The sequence below is a fragment of the Hyperolius riggenbachi genome, chromosome 1, assembly GCF_040937935.1.
Source record: "Hyperolius riggenbachi isolate aHypRig1 chromosome 1, aHypRig1.pri, whole genome shotgun sequence".
In the NCBI taxonomy this organism is placed as follows: Eukaryota; Metazoa; Chordata; class Amphibia; order Anura; family Hyperoliidae; genus Hyperolius; species Hyperolius riggenbachi.
Window position 1 is genome coordinate 412,579,295 of NC_090646.1, and position 15,557 is coordinate 412,594,851.

At 42.6% G+C, this 15,557-nt stretch overlaps 1 protein-coding gene across 3 annotated transcripts in view; it reads left to right on the forward strand.

Moving 5' to 3' along the window:
* Window positions 1-661: 661 nt before the first annotated feature.
* Window positions 662-15,557, forward strand: part of PIP5K1B (phosphatidylinositol-4-phosphate 5-kinase type 1 beta) — a 233,510-nt gene continuing 218,614 nt past the window's right edge. Inside the window, exon 1 of one of the 3 annotated variants that reach the window (XM_068236042.1) lies at window positions 662-745. The gene's annotated coding sequence lies outside the window, so the exon portion shown is untranslated. Of the gene's footprint in view, window positions 770-2,044; window positions 2,327-15,557 lie in introns of those variants that run through there. The other 2 variants (XM_068236025.1, XM_068236034.1) reach the window with 2 other exon arrangements.

Below are 15,557 nucleotides of genomic sequence, written 5' to 3' on the forward strand. Positions count from 1 at the left end.
CCCGTCTTCGGGAGCACTCGAGATGCCGAAGCATTTCCGAAGCCTCCCTTCGGCGGGGAAACAGCGGTATTTGACCGAAATGGTCGAATACCGCTACGGGGGAGCCAGCGCAACAGTGGGGAGAGGAGAGGGAATGCTCTATGGGACCCAGAGCCTCACTCTCCCTAGGTGAGTATCTGACCTTTTTTTTCAGTATGGGTTCCCATTAGCTTTAAGTGCTATCTTTACACCAAGGGTATTTTTACACTATACACATTGAACATCCTGAAAAATAGGATCGCAATGCAATGGTCATGTAAAGTTGTATCAAAGCCTACTGCTAAGATGCGACCCGTACAGAGCATAGACTTTATGCTTGTACCGATCGTGTCACCCAGCAACGCACTGAATGCTGCACGTTACTCTGATGGAAATTGTCACACAGCAAAATTAGCAGTGTTAAAGGCCCATAGAAATATAATTGCATTGTGTTGTGATGCAATAGCATTGTACGATGTGCCGCAGCACTAGAGGAAGCACTAGACACCAAGGAACTGTATGGGGGGGGGGGGGGGGGGCATGCTTCAGGCAAAATTGGGGTGTGGCTGAAGGTGTGGGAAGGGAGGGTGCCTTTTGCTAACTCCAAAGTTGGGAGGTATGTGCATGCGCCTGTAGGTTAAAACACTGGCAGTTTTTGTGACCAGTAAAACACTGTTGTATTGCAACCTCAAAATCAACCTTGGAAATAAGGCAAAAATCTATGGAGGTATATAGCAGAAGCACTTCAGCGGTAATGTATCTAGAGTTCTGTCTATGAACCTCTACCCAGCAGGTGGTCATCATGTTGTCAATGATTATAAGAACTCAAAGGACCAGAATTAAATGTATTTAAGGGCCTGTACATAGGAGCACGCTAGACCTTGGACTCTTTACAGCCCTTTCAGCAGTGATTCAAATAGCACTAGGTTAATGAAAGTCAATGGAGGTGATCCTGCAGTAACGATTGCAATTTCCCTGCAGCGTTTTTGGAGCCTTTGCGCTTCAATACAAAGTATAGGACTGTTGCAAAATCGTTTTTCAATCTTTGTACAAAACAATTTTTCAGTGCTTTTGCAACAAAACATAAGGAAATCCCAGATCCCAATCACTGTAAAAATCTCTTGCATTAAATTCAAAAATCGCTCACCGGAAATCACTACCAACAATCGCTACAAAAAGCACTGTGATTGCGACTTGCGCTTTCTAGTGGGTCCTAGCCCTAGTGTGCTGTGGCCTTTACAGAGCACACTAAAGCCAGGGACCCGCTACAAATCGCAAAGTGCTATTGCAATCTCTAGCGCTATTCGTACTCGCTTTGAGGTGCGTTTTCTGGTATTAAATTGAGCCCAAACGCTCACAAAATACTGCATGTCTTGCAATTGCGATTTCCAAAATCCCAATCGCTCCAATGGGCTCAGCACCACACACTTGCATTAGCAAAGCATTTGTGAAAGTGTGGGTGATTGATGGCGCTCCAAAAAGTGCTCTAGTGGGTCCCAGTGCATGGTGCATACTCACTTTTCACCATCTTTTCTGCAGATTTTGGGCACTGCAATAGTCCCATTTCTAAAGTCCCAGTCTTCCCTTCCTCTTTCTAAATAGAAGCTGTTGCTGTATTAAATCTGTCCAGTAGTTGGGTACCAGCCTATATTGCTCACAGGTTGAGCTGTGGCGCAGTTTTTCTCACATAAATAGCCTGTTTTCTGATTCACTATTGAGAAAGTCTTGTTGTTCGGCAAAAAAAACAAACAAAAAACAACACAACTGTATTCTCTGTGTGAAGAGAAGCCAGATACAGAGTGTTACAGCACGCAGCTGCATGGCACTTGATAAGGCGCCAGCCTAGTTGCTAGAGCCTTGTGTATTTGTATGTGCGTATGTATGTGTATGCGTGTGCGTCGTGTCCTCTGTCTGCAGCAGCACTACACTGGCTATACTGTATGAGCATGAGAATGCTGCTCAGTATAAGGCGGAGGCGAGCGGAGCAGGGAGGGGGCTCCGGGCAGGCCAGGCGGGGCTTGCTGTAGTATCAGTGCAGCGTGGATGTGGATGACAGTGTGTGACTGTGTGCTGGGAAGAGTCGGGGAGGAGAAGCGACGCTAGTGTAGCATTGAGAGCAGCCCGTCAGACAGGCGGGCGGGGGCGGCGGCTAATGTCACCGCTGTGTGTGTATGTGTGCGCTATGTAGTGACTGTACCACCAGGAGACCGGAGCGCCGATCTGCCGCATTCCTAGTCCAGCTGCTGCAAGGAGAAAACATGATGGGACGGACACGGTGACAGGATCCCGGTGCCCATCATACAGCGAGGTGAGGAGGAGCAAGCGTGCCATCCCGGTGCCCGGGCATCTGCTGCTGAAGGGGAGGCGACAGGATTAGGCTTTGCCACCTTTTGCTCAGCTGTGACTTGTCTCATTTCCTATGGCTTCTTGTCATTTGATTGCAGTGTGTATGTTTGCTTGGTTCCCTTCCCTATCCATACATCGTTTTCTTGCATATATTTCTGATTATGGTACGGCCACAACTAAGATTGTATTAGTTATTCGTCTGAGCCTAGCTGTCAATCATAGCATGTTTTTATGTTAGAGGCTAGAGCTCTACATGGCTCCAGTCCTGTTGTTTGTGTATGAAAATAATACACTCAGCGATATATGCAACTTTACCAAACCTTATCCACAATGCCAGCCATCTCCAATATCATCTGTTTGGCGAAGTATTGGTGCCAGCTTCTGATGGTGATCCTGTGTAGGATAATCTGTCACACTAGCAATGCACTTCTCACATAAATATCGATTTTCCCTCTTCTTGGTTGGCTTTTTATCAATTTACCTGAACTGAAAAATACTTGGTCTGGTCATCTCTCACCCCTGTTATTCCACCTCATCATGTGGCCTTTTTGTAGAACCTTGTCTTGGGGAATCTGGACTTTGTGGTTTAGAGATATGAAATTTCCCTGGTATTTTAAGTGAATGTATAAACATCTCAAATGGTAGTAAGCAGTTTTTTTCAGCAAAGCAGCAGTAACCCATAGCAATCTTCTGATGTCACATTACTGCAGTTAGCTCAGTTAAAGTGACTGCGAAGTGGCTTAAAAAAGAGCGCAAGGATGCAATATACAAATGTCACAAGGTGAAGGTTACCACAATGCTTTACCTAAAGATGGTGTTGGTTGTACAATTGGTTATACAGTCAGTCTAATTCCACTTTGTACAGATTCTTTATGTAGGCCTTCATTTCTCAGGGATGTGAGTATGGTTAGACAAGACTGTGTAGTCAAGATCGTATTATGCACGGCCATCTTGCACCGCTGCTGCTAACTTGGCCTGATTCATGGTTTCTTATTTGAGGGACGTTGCCCCCCCCCCCGACCTACGTAGGGTCATTTACTTCCTGTCAGTGTCACACCATGCTCCAGTTCTCGCCTCAGCCATGGCCAGGAGCAGTTGTATGGAGCCTTGGGCAAGAGTGAATATTGGGGCCCCTTTAAGTTGTAATCCTTTACTGTCTGTAAAGTTGTTGACTTGGTAGCAATGTGGTGCTCAAGGCCCTAGGTAGATGCCCATTTGGAAGGGCCAGTCCTGGCCATGGAATCCTGCACTGACATCAGCAGAGGCTTCCTTTAGTGTCACTGAAAGCTTTGTTGATGTTGCAAGTAGAGCCATGGCTAAGATAGAAAAGTAGCAAATTGCAATTGTACTACGATGCATTTACGATTTTTGCACTTTGGCAGCATGCAATTCTGGGTTTTTTTTGTGAGATATACATTTTTGTGTATGCATTTGCATTTTGCAATTTTCACTGGATTAGGTGGGAATGCGTGTTTGCTGTTTGCTATTGAAAGAAGCTAATGAGCACAAAAAACAATACCTTATAGCCTTGCATGTATAGATATACAGTAGCTACTTCTGGTACTGGACTATTCTCCAGCTGCTGAGAAGTGTGTAGCCTCATGTTCCCATTGGCCATGACAGAGGAAGTGACAGCACAACAGGAAACAGAAATCTGAATAGCACAGTGCGCCTCCACAAATTTTTTTTGTAGTCCTTTCCCTTTAACACAAGCGCAAATGTGCAAAAATGCAGCAGGCCAGATGTATGTTCTTGGGCCTAAATTGGATGGTACTAATGCAAATGTGTCACCATGATTTACATTATGTTGTGGTGTCCTTACGTTTTGCAGGTCAAAAACAATCCACAAAATGCAGCAAAGCACAGACAGTGGGAACCGCACCTAGGAGCCCGTTAACACTATTGTACCATTTATAGGTTGTGGTCCTTGCGTGGTTGCCAGCTTGTGTTGACTGTGGATCTAACACCCCCATGCTATGTAATTAAAACTGATAACTGCATTCTTGAGTCAGCTTTGATAAGGTAATGGTTAACCACAGTAGATCCGGCATTCCCAGAGATTGCCTGTAGCTTTTGGTAGTCGGTAGTCTCTTCAACTGTTTGAGTAGAATCCAAACACAGAACTAGTATCGTAAGAGTGTGGGTGCAAATGGTAGAAGCGTAGCTGATGGAGGTTTGCGTAAAGGGCTTTTCACCTTATTGTTGTCCAAACCTTTCAGCAGGTGTTTATCAAGCTTTTGACAAACACCTGTAACTGCCTCACAACCTCCCTATACAACTGCATGCAAACGCAAATGTGGTTGTCGGCAGCTGGTTATAGAAGTGTGGGAAGTAACTTTACCACTTTCCAATAGTCAATGGGGTCTAGCCTAGGTGAACTATGTTAAGTACTCTAAACACATCTGACAGATTATAGCCCAAAAGTTGAAGAAAGAAAAAAGAAAAAAATGTTCATGTCCACCCTCCCCTGAGTTGACAAGTGGTCTCGTGGGGAATAGGTGGACCAGGAGAACATTCTCCTGGGGGAAGGGGTCCCAGGGACATGGTTGAGGAGCAGTCATGGTAGTGAGGAAAGGATGTGGGTGTAGCCTAGAAGAAAACATTTACGGCAGGGATAATCTTCATTATCCCCTTATAACACTTGTGACCACCTCTAGCTTCCTTCAACTGAATAACTCCCCACAGCAAATACAGCCATCATTCAGGATCCTCCTAGCAATTATGGCCACCAAAACCTTATACTTGCACTCTCCCCACAACAATTGTGGCCACCATTTCCCTCCCTTACAAAAAATCTAAGTGCATCCACCACTCCACAGTTTTAAGGGTCACCATTTCCCGCTCGGCATTACAATTGTGGCCAGTATGACTCACTTCTCTTCATAACAATAAGTGTGATGATCAGCAGACCATAACTTTTTCCTTCCCTTCCCCTCTTCAGTAGAAAGCGTACAACTCCCAACCTCCCCCCACCACCACCACCAATAGTGTACAATAGTGTGGCCACCTTTCCCACGTACAAAAGGAATGACGCCATTTTTCTCCTCTCCCATTTTTAAAGGACACCTGAAGTGAGAGGGATATGGAGACTGCCATATATATTTTTTTTAAACAATACCAGTTGCACAGCTGTCCTGCTGATCTTTTTGGCTGCAGTAGTATCTGAATCACAAATTTGAAACAAGCATGGTGCTGACGTTAGACTACATTAAGTTGGACTTCAGTCAGAATAAAAGTATTAACGAGGCAGAGGATCAACAGGACAGCCAGGCAACTGGTATTGTTTAAAAGGAAATAAATAATTTTCAGTTCAGGTGTCCTTTAAAGTGTGTGGTCTCTATTGTGGTGTAGGTCTAGACTTCCATCTCTCCTCTAGGGCTCCATTCTGTTCTTTCCTCACGTCCATCTTCTACTCTTTGCAGAGAAGCACAGAGGTGGTGCTGGCATTTTACCTCCTCCAGCGCGGGGTCTGATCCTGCCTCCTCCTCTGCAGCTATCCGCTCACTGCCTCTGCCTTGGTCTTCTGCTTGTCACATGAGGTCATGGAGCACGGAGGAAGATTCAGCACCAGCAGACAGAGCAAATAGCTACAGTGAAGGAGGACCAGCACTAGAGGATGTAAAACACTAAAAAAGCAAATTAAACCATTTTATGTTGCTTTTTATTAAAAGTTCATTAACTTACGACTATGCATATTGTATAAAAAAACACATACTCATTAGAAGGCACACTGGGGCATGCAATTATTTCAGTCTGGCAGTAACATGGGAGACATACAGTACATAGAGCGTAACAAGCTGGACCTTGCAAAGCCCGATTAGTAAATCCTCTTGCTGTGCTACTCATAAAGCAGAACTATGAAGTTCCTTACACAACTTCTTATTTTTGTGTTATTTTATGGCTAAATTACCACTGCCTGAATTACTATCACCTATGAATGGTCATTTGCAGACAAGGGTAAAAACAAAATCACCAAACCAGTACAAATAAATTGCTGCATAGCAGCTAGATGGTTCCATGGCATGTTTTGGCACAGCCTTGTTTAATAAATAACTCACTAATTCCTAAGGGCTTATTCACAGTATGTGCTGCTCTATCAGTCATGATGCACTGCTTATAGTGTGCAATCCGCATGGTACCATGTATGTTTCATGTTACCATTCACAGTAGAACTGTGTGTTCCCGCACATTGTGATGTAACACATCTGGAAACATATCGCACGATGCACACGTTTTCCTGTCAAGTTCCTTTGTGTTGCAGCCACTGACATCTGCGCTTTAATGCACTCTGATGGAATGCATGCACAAAATCTCATTCATTGATGCATTGATAGTGTGAATGAGTTCTTAGGCCTTTTTCCCACTAGGAACGTTGCTGTACGCTTTTCACAGCGCATTGTGCTGTGCGCTTTGCTAGTTACTGATTTGTCCATTGATTCTAATTGCTTTGTTACTGTCCGTTTGAGAAATTTGGTGTTGCAGGCATTTCTGTGTGTTGCGCTGTGAAACGCACAGCAATGCAAGTGAATGGGTGCGCTTTTTTAACTCATAGAAGCGCATAGCAATGCACTTCGAATATGCTTTTTTGACCCCTAATTAAGAAAAAAACATTTTCAAATGAAAACAAATATTTATTGACAACTGCTACATAAAATAAGCAAACCATGCTGAAGAAAAAAGGTGTTTAAGCACATTTAAAACATATGGATCTGCTTAAAAAAAGTGCATTGATATGCGTTATAAAACAGGCATCAACGCATGCGCTTTTTTATCATGATTGATACGTTTCTGAACCCACCCAACGTGAACGAGGCCTTAAAGAAACTCCGTAACAAAAGTTGCATCCTGTTTTTTATCATCCTACAAGTTCCAATAGCTATTCTAATGTGTTCTGGCTTACTGCAGCACGTTTTACTATCACCATCTCTGTAATAAATCAACTTATCTCTCTCTTGTCAGACTTGTCAGCCTGTGTCTGGAAGGCTGCCAAGTTCTTCAGTGTTGTGGTTCTGTGATGCATCTCCCCCCCTCCAGGCCCCTCTCTGCACACTGGCTGTGTATTATTTAGATTAGGGCAGATTCTCTCTTCTCTCTTATGTTTTACAAGCTGGATAAATCCTCCTCTGAGCTGGCTAGGCTTTCACATACTGAGGAATTACATACAGGCAGAGCTGTCTGCACTCTGCAGGAAGAAACAGCCTGACACTTCAGTGGAAGATAGCTGCAGGGGGAAAGAAACACACAAATGATCTCTTGAGATTCAAAAGGAAGGGTGTATACAGCCTGCTTGTGTATGAATGTATTTTCTATGTGTGGACATACTGTACATCAACCTACTTCCTGTTTTGGTGGCCATTTTGTTTGTTTATAAACAAACTTTTTAAAACTGTTTTTAACCACTTTTAATGCGGCGGGGAGCGGCGAAATTGTGACAGAGGGTAATAGGAGATGTCCCCTAACGCACTGGTATGTTTACTTTTGTGCGATTTTAACAATACAGATTCTCTTTAATCTTTTCCATAGTGGTGGAAAATGTACTATAGATTTATGCAGTTTTGAGTACTGTACAGTTGTATGTATACTATAGGTTTGCTTTTTATCATATTTACTTATCAATCAGAGACTGCTTTCTGAGTTAAAGTTCCTGTCCCGTCCCCCACTCAGTGTTTCTAGTGGCTGCTTGGCATTCACATGTTCTCCTCAGAGCTACAGCAGTTACCCAGAGCAGATAGGTTTTCTGTGCCTAGCAAGTTAGATATTGCATAAGGTCTACTGTTTTGTGACTGCTTTGTGTTTATCAACCTGTGTGCAAACCACCATTTTCTCTTACCATCCTCAGTATATTTCAATCCAATTACACTGGAATCCATTCCATCTTCTAATTTTTCGTTGTCATATTCTTCTGAGTTAATGTGCAGATTTGCATTATGGAATAGGCATGTTAAAGGAAGTGGAAGGAAAGCTCACTGGTCTAAACTCTAGGGAAAAAAATATACATAATTTGATATATTTTATGTAAAAGTACAATCAAAATAAGTTTGCTTGATCTAGCTTTATGGAGTTTGAGGAAAGGATAAATGTATATGTGGTTGGAGTGATAACATTGACTACCAGTTTGTTTAGGTTCCCAGTTTCTCTTTCTGAATATTACAAATGCAGCTATTTGAAAGGGCTGGTAGCATTTAAGATAGCTGTGCCCATAATCCTCAGGAGAAACCTCATTCTATGTGCAAAAGACTATTATTGGTCACAGAAGAGGGCAGAAGGTAGAAAGGATTTTAGTATGAATAACAGGAAATGTTTCCTGAGTACATGAAAAATGCACACATAGACGGCCCACATTAAATTAAATTAAAAGTTACTTTTTTGACGACTCAGACAAAATGTTTCCATTTATAGTATTTTAAGTAATTCTCAAAAGTATTGAGGCCTTGAGCAGTACTGGGAGCCCCTGGGGTTTTTGCAGTTCTGCTGTAGTATGCACCACCAAATATTGTTTTTTGTAATGTAGATAACTCAAAATGGATTCCCCAGAGAAATGTGAGAAAGTTGCTTGGGGTTTAGTAAGACATCAACCACACAGAAGAAGTACCATACAGTGTTCTCCTCAGGCTCTTTTAGCCAGGTGCTCCACCCGGCTAATTTTGGTAAGCACCCGGCTGTCATTGGCTCACCTCCTTATTCTCCTCCTATGCTGTTAGCAGATTTTCACATAGAAGCACTGCCCCTGTATTCCCCTTTTGTGCCCCACCTGGCCACTTTTTCATGCCACCTGGGTGGAAAAAAATCCTGGGGAGAACACTGCCATATGTGGTTGGTGTTGGAACTTAAAGTTTACTATATAGACAGGAAGGTCAGAAGACTAAGGTTAACTTATGAACAGAACACATGAGTTTGTGAGTGGTAGGTGCACTTTATATAAAAGGCACCAAATTCACAGATGTTTCACTACTAATTAGTTTGCATGATTTTATAACGTGAAAGCTATTTTCACAGGTGCTCACAAACATGGTATTTGTGTCGCCTGGAAGGATCAAACTTGATCCTGTGGGTGACACTGTGTGCCCCCAATGCTGTACAGACATGTTGCTAGACAACAGCCAGAAGATGCGTTCTGTCTCTTTGCAGAGGGGAGAAGGGATGATGGTGCTGGAAATGACAGAGTGGCTTTCACAGGTGGGTAACAAGGGAAACAATGGAGTATTGCTTTAAAGCGGATCCGAGATGAAAAACTATAACAAGTAACTTGTCTATATATCTTATCTAAAGTTTAGATGGTTTACACAGCAAATCTAGCTGCAAACAGTTTTAATAGAATATGATTATTTATTCCTGTGATTCAATGACACCATCCATATTGTTTGTAAACATTACACAGAGGCCGGCTTATCTGTATCTTGAGCCATCAACCTAATCCCCTCTCCTCCTCCCTCCTCCCCTCTGCCTCTGAAATCAATGGCTAGTAACACCTCCCCCTCCTCCTGCCCAGACTGAGCTCCCATGAGCCCTTGCTACTGCCAAGGCTCTCTGCAAACCTGTGGGCATGGCTTTTTTAGTTTATAGGGAATTAGAGTATTAAAACAAAAACAAAAAAGTATTTGGCTTGAAGAATGCCCTATAAACAATAGGAAAGGAACACAATTATGCAATGTGTACAAGTTCACCTCGGATCCACTTTAAAGTGTATATGGAAGGAAAAAAGTGCTCCCACGGGTACTCACTTCGGGAGGGTAAAGCCTCTGGATCCTAAAGAGGCTTTACTGTTCTCTACCACATGCCTGTCCCAGCGCTTCTTCTGCATGATGCTACTGCACAGGGAGGCCACTCTTTGGGGGTCCTAATGCTGGAATGGCTTGAAGTAGGAGGACTGGGGAAGCCTTTTTAAGATCCAGAGGTTTCCTTCTCCTGAGGTAGATATCCATTTTTGCTTCTAAAATCACAGGTTTCCTTTAACACCCCTACTGTTCAATTTCTGCTGAATTTCTGTGCAAAAACTGTTTCAAATAATTTTCATAGCATTTTTGCCCGTAACTTACCAAAATGTGTCAAGCAAGGGTCTAGTATACATTTTGAGTAAAATTATTTTGTGAATATAAGTTTCAAACACAAAATCATGTAAAAAAAAAAAACCATTTTTCGCCTTTTTGGCTAAAAAAACTAATTTTTTTTTGCATGCGTTTTTTCGTATTAAAATTCACGTTCGTGTGTGAATTTTTGCATACAGGTTTCCAGAGCATGCAATAATTTGCATACAGACACACATTTTAAGTTCAGTTTCCACTAGGATAATACATTTGGCATATATAAGTTTTTCTGTATGCAACTGTTCGTGTTTGCAATGCAATCTGCAGCATGCAATACATATTTTTGCTGCATCACACACCAAAATTCGCATTCAATGGAAATTACTGCATTGACGTTTCATTCTTTTTTATGTGAAAAATCGCATTACGAATTCGTACTTAGTGGAATCGGCCCCTTAATGTGAAAAATGCATGCAAAAACCTGAACCCTGCCTTAGAACTGCTGGAAAAGCCTGACTTGTCCATACCGTTTTCAGCTATTTCTCCCTGGATGTGTCAGGCTTGTCCATACGGCCAGGGAGGTATCTGCTCTGAAGTATTACCATGTTGTTAGTTTTTTTAGACGCTCTCTGTTCAGTTGTGCACTGATCATTCCCTTTTTTCTTCATGTTTATTGCTCATATGTTCACCAGCCAACTGAGATAAGGGTCGGTCTTGGTGCCACTACAGCATAGGGAGGGAAGTCAGTCAGGTGCCTCACCGCTTATTGTTATCAGTAAGTAACGTGTCTGTTTGTGGCGAGCATAAATGACAGTAAGCATGACATTTGCCTCACTGCATCTTTACAGTAGAGTTCGCATTCAAATCAGAAACTTCCTTACAAAACTGGTATAGCAAGATCAGCTGTCACACCTTCATAGAAAAGTAAATGTACGTACAAAAGTAAACTGGAGTGGCCTGTTTGTTGGAGACGGAAAACACTTACGAAGAACTGAATTCACCTACACCTGCTTTTGTTGCAATGATGTTTGCTTGCTATGTCTATGCATATGTGCGTGTGTGTGAGAGAAACCAACAGCACAGTTTTGTATGGGTGACCCATACTACCAGTAGATATTATTTTGATCACATGCAATGTGAATTTCAGGTGCCAGTCTGTTTAGTACAGCAATATATTTTTAAGAGCTAACACTAGTGTAAAACTCAAGAGCATTTAATTTTTAAGGAGACATTACTACTGGAGTCCTTCAGGCCCTGTTTTAAAAGAAATGATAGTAGTCAGCTACACTTTCCCAGCCCACTAGCACTACCCCTCTACCCAGTATGAAAACATTTATGAAATATTTCTGCTCACAGCATAAGGCCTTCTTTGCATTTTACTTATAGTGGTGGAATTTGTTGTTTTTCTTTTTAGAGGAGCTCTAGCAAAGGAACTCTGACAGAACAATGACTGTGGTGATCACAGATGTGACTGCAAATTATTGAAACAACACACATTTATTTTGCTTTCCTGCTCTTTTCAAAACATATCACTCTGCTTTCTACATGCAAGAGGTTACACCGCTAGTTCACCATCTCAATTCATTGGCCTCAATTCACTAAAGGCAGTTCGGTAAAATCATTTAATTTGGTAAAATACCACCTTCGGTATTTTACACTTTTTTTTTTACCAAATTCACAAAAGATTTTCCGTATGAGGTAGAAGTTTGGTAATTTACTGAAAAAAAACATGCTTCAATTCACTAAGCTCTGTTTGGTAAGTCTTAGGCCCAGTACACACCAAAAACCTCTAGCAGATCTGCAGAACGCTAGAGGTTTTTGAAGCAGATTTCAGAGCGATTGTAGGCATGTTTTCTAAACATCCCTAGCGTTTTTCGGAGCGTTTTTGTGTTGCAGATTACAAATATTGTTACAGTAAAGCTGTTACTGAACAGCTTCTGTAACAAAAACGACTGGAAAACCGCTCTGATTTAGCGCTTTTCAGAGAGGTTTTCCACTTTCCTATACTTTAACATTGATGCAGAAATGCCTCAGAAATCTCAAAAATGCAGCAGCACCTGAGTTTGGGTTTGTGGAAAAAACGACCCGCTCTGGTGTGCACCAGCCCATTCACTTTCATTAGCCAAGCGGTTTTCCCCCTGCAAGCGTGTTAAAAAACGCTTCAGAACCGCTCTGGTGTGCACAAGCCCTTATCAGCTGTGGAGCAGGTCAGTGCTGAGGCAGGGAGCTGTGTATGAGTCAGGGTATTCTGTCCAGTGCATCCCCAACATCCCTTTAGATGTGCTGCAGCCACCAGGGGAGCTCTTCTGTGTAACAGTATACAGATTTTCACATCTTTAGGAATGCAGAAAAGCCTCATAAAATGTCTCATTCCTCTGCTACAGTGAAGTTCTGCCTTCCAGGGTGTCGAACCAAATCAGGATGAGAAGCAGGGCTGTGTGGTTTCCCTATTGGCTGCCTGGCTCTCCCTATTGGCTGTCTGTCCATGTTAAACCATGGAGTGAGTGAGTTATCGGCTGGTCAGAGCTGCAGAAAAATATGGAACACTTTTGAGCGATTTCTTTGTGAATTGCAATTTCTTGACATTTCTTGAAGTATTTACTATTCCGTAACAGGTTTAGTGAATTGGAATTTGGGAAGGTGAAATCATCTGTTTTCAGTATTACCGAATAAGGTAATGCTTAGTGAATTGAGGGTATTGTTAATAAGGATGACTTGGAGACCTTACCATTAATACCACAATTTCCATATTTGATGCTGCTATTCATGACCCAGAGATCTATTTACAAAGTATGAAGTGTATTACTCTGCACAGAGCCATCAGGTGACCCCTCTCATCCCTCTGATCCATCTTGTGGAGCACAGGGTGGAGGTGGACAGGGTCAGTCTTGGGTTCACAGGAAAAAACTAGCTGGTAACCCCACCTATCTCATTCCAGACTCCCTTCTGTGGAGGATAATTAGATAGAGAGATGAGTTTTGGACAGCTCATAGACTACAGTTCAGTTTGCCAAACAATGGCCTCAATTCACTAAGCATTATCAAACACTTTATCAAACGTTTGATAATTTACCTCATGGGTAAAATCTCATTTTGGGTTCACTAAGGTGTTATAGATTTATTGAACGTTTTATCGATAAAACATTCAATAAATATATAACATCTTAGTGAATTCAAAATTTTATTTTACCCATGAGGTAAATTATCAAACGTTTGATAAAGTGTTTGATAAAGCTTAGTGAATTGAGGCCATTGTCTGGCATTAGCACAGGAAGTCAGCATTGCAAACTCAGCCAGCTAAGCAATAAAAAAAACAAATAATGCAGAAACGTTTTTTATGCAATTCACAAAATGTTGTGCATTGCAAATTATGACATATTCCATATAATATGCATTGAATCAACGCAAGCCTAATCTTTGTAGTGAACAGGCCTTATGTCCGCATCCCCTCCCACAACCCCTCATGCTACATCCCAGATTCAGCTGCATCAATCATCATTATGCCTGCCACTCCCCTCCCCCCACCCATATTTATATACATATAGCCACACTTCCTGACCAATATACTGGGAAGTCATTGTCTGCTCCAATCAGTTCTGAAGGATGGGTGTGAGTGGTGCCAGTGCCATGTCCCCTCTCAACAGTCACCCTAAAGAGGTCATGCTGCTATGATGGCGTGGCATGAGAAGAAAAAAGACAGTGGAGACCCAGATTAGAGGAAGCATTTGAAAAAAAATGTGTTCGTTTTTAACACTTTGCGGCTAATTTAATAAGACAAGTGCAAAGAAAGCTGAATACATTGAAGCAGTTGTCCAGAACAAACCTGTGCAGCGTTAGCTAAAAGGCAACATGACTAAGGTGGTTTCTTTTTGGCCCACCATTTAGTAGGCCCTGCGGTTTCCTGGCTTGATTTTATTCTGACTGTGTGTTACTCAGGGTTTTGGATGATATGGCTGCTGTACAGATATCAGCTGATGCCACATCTGATAATTAGTTCTAGCAGGACAGGAATTGAAGCGGTTGAGGCAGAGTAAGGCCATGCAGCACAGAAGCAGCACAATAAATATGATAAAAGTAGTATAGACCATTTCAGCTAGCTAAGTACTTGCACAGCTGTACACATCTGTATGAAGAGGATAGGGACACAAGGAATCATGAACAAATTTGGGGGCACATGGCCACATTTGGGGATGCTGCAACATATTATGGGGTACAGTATTGCTGGACTTTTTGCTATGCAGAACATTATTGCTGCACTTGTGATGGGGCACAATATTGTTGCACTAGTTGCAATGAGGGGCATTATTGCTTTAGTAATTAATATTACTGCTGTGCTTGTTGTGATGGGGATGTTACTGCTGTTTTTTTGTTTTGTTTTTTAATATATTGGCTGGGCTAATTGTGATTGGGATATTACTGTTGTACTTGTGATTGGGGGATATTACTGCTGCACTTGTGTTGTAGACCTTACTGCTGCACTTGTGTTATGGAATACTGACCTTTCAGGTGGGGAATGCTGTTCAAGCCTATGGGGTTTCCTGATGCAGTTCAGCCATGCCCATGTATAAACCACATCCACTTTTCTACGACACCCAGATTTATGACCACATCCAGTTTTGTTTTACACCACTTTTGCCATGCCTGTCTTTTGTTTATTGCTTCTTTCAGTGGCCCTCATTTGTATTCTTCTGCTATTTCTGCAGTTTGAATAATGGAGTGTATTCACTCTATAAAGCATGGGTCCTCAAACTACGGCCCGCGGGCCAAATCCGGCCCCCCACATCAAAATGACCGGCCCGCCGCCCTGTGCTGCTCCAGCGCAATCAAAATATTGGTTTGCGTTTTCGCTTCCCCGTCACATCAGAGACCTGTGCTACATCTTCCTGTCCATCCGTCCCTCCCACCGCGCTGCGTCCAGCGTCCTCTGCAGTAAAGATAGCAGCCGCCACGGGTTGCCATGGTGACGTCCAAAGGGGCGGTGACGCGATGTGCCGTGCATAGCTTATGCTTCCTCTCCTCCATGAAGTAGTGAGGGAAGGAGGCGCCAGCTCCGCACGGCACATCGCGTCACCGCTTATTTTGACGTCACTATGGCAACCCGTGGCTCATATCTTCACTGCAGAGTACAACGCTGAACACAGCGCGGGTAGAGGCGACATAAGGGGAGGTA